General features: G+C 42.4%; 1 pseudogene; it reads right to left on the bottom strand.

Annotated features, from left to right (window-relative positions):
- Window positions 1–262: 262 nt before the first annotated feature.
- LOC144819311 (CCA tRNA nucleotidyltransferase 1, mitochondrial pseudogene) lies at window positions 263–1,654 on the bottom strand (annotated as a pseudogene).
- Between the last annotated feature and the right edge of the window lie 217 nt (window positions 1,655–1,871).

The following is a 1,871-nucleotide window of genomic DNA, read 5'->3' as shown; positions in this document are numbered from 1 at the left end:
TCGACAGGAAGTAGCACCTGCATCAACATCTGCCGTTCCATAAAAGACCCCAAATAGCTATAGGCCAATAGTAAGTGCCCATATACTCCTTTTCAGTACATCAAATTCTTCCACAGAGCACAGCAGCTGTTTCCACACTTGAACTAAATTCTGGCAGCATATTTTAATCTGGATTTACATACTGGCACAGAAGAACTCTGACAATATTCCCTAATTGCAGATGGTTTTCTGGCATCCCATAAAGCTTAGAATACTTAGCTTTTCGATGTTTTCTCTCTCCCCTCCTTTACAGTCAGTATTAACTTAAAGAGCACAACAGGTTGCAAACGTTTTAAATGTGTTCTCTTGATGATTTTCAACCAGTTTGTTTCTTTACATGACTTAAAAGTTCTTCTTTTTCCATCTGGTATCCACTTTTTTTCCACTGATCTCGCAGCTCTTGTAGAACTGTTCCAATCTCCTTCCATGAGGAGATGCCCATTCGGCGCAAGTCATGACCGGTGATCAGGAAGCGGGGTATTGACCAATGTTTCATCTCTTTCAGCAGCTATGGTTGACCTTGGTATTTCAAAAGCTTGCAGACCTTGCCGTGCACATCAGGTTACTGGGAATCAGTGATGAAATCCTGGTATGGCTTGAGAGGTACAGTGTCATCTCTGCCCTTGATGAGTTATTTCCAATACTTCACAAGGAAGAGCCCAATGTTCTTCTCTTCTTTAGAAATTTTCAGCCTCAAATCAAGTTTAAGAACTTCACCTTGGAGCTTGAGGAGGGAGGCCAGCACAGTCATGGGCTTTGGGTCCAGGGTCTCCAAATTCTTGCTGACCTTGTAAAACTCTTCTAAGTTATTCGCAGGCAACCCTATGTATGGAGTGATGCCCAGGTTTTATATCATGTGGATCAAGTGATTTTGATGCCGGCCAGCCAAAATCATTTTTAGTTCCACCCAGATCCGCTCTCCTGATATTGCAGCCATCCCATTTGCATTCTTTTGAATTGCTTCCAAAGTCACAGGATCGTGATCACCTGGATGTTCTGCTACCCTACCATAAAACCTAAATTATCTTAGGATCCGCAAATAATCTTCTTGGATCCTCTGCTCTGCATTTCCCACAAATCGAACTCGCTAGTCTTTCAAATCTTCGTACCCGCTGAAGAAATCATAAAGAGTTCCATCAAAGCCCAGAAACATGGAGTTGATTGTGAGATCACGTCGCACTGCATCCTTCTGCCAGTCAGTTGCAAATTCCACTTCCGCATGCCTCCCGTCTGTGGTTATATCAATTCTTAATGTTGTAATTTCAAAATTTTGTTCCTGAATATGTACTGTGATGGTTCCATGCTTCTCCCCCTTGTTGTTGATCAGGTGGATTCATGCATTCTGGAAGATCTCTTTCATCTGATCTGGGGTGGCTGTTGTAGCAAAGTCAATATCTTGAGGCTTCTTTCCGTTGAGTAGATCCCGCACAGCACCTCCAGCAAATCACAACTCATGCCTCTCTTTTACAAAGAGATCTGCCAAAATGTTAAACCCTTCAGTGAACAGGGCCCTGAAGGCTTCCGACTGGAGCTGCATTGTGTAAAGACTTCGGCTTAACAAACATACAAGGGCGGCATAGAGGCTATGCGTAACGCTCAAGAACCACCGGAGCATCTACAAGAGCAAGGTTAAATGACAGTTACTTTCCTCAGACATGAAAATACGGCCAACGAGTTGATAATTGTGCTCAGCTCCACTGGTATTATATAAAGTGATGTACTGTTGTAGGTCAGGCAAACGGTTTAATGGAGCACGAACCAGTGAAAAATATAATAATAAAAGACATTGTATATATGTAACAAAAAATCTAAACTGATGAGTCTCAAAGCAG

This window comes from Lissotriton helveticus, chromosome 2_1, assembly GCF_964261635.1.
Source record: "Lissotriton helveticus chromosome 2_1, aLisHel1.1, whole genome shotgun sequence".
Lineage (NCBI taxonomy): Eukaryota > Metazoa > Chordata > Amphibia > Caudata > Salamandridae > Lissotriton > Lissotriton helveticus.
Note: the sequence above shows the minus strand (reverse complement) of the source record. Positions and strands in the feature narration are given on the sequence as shown.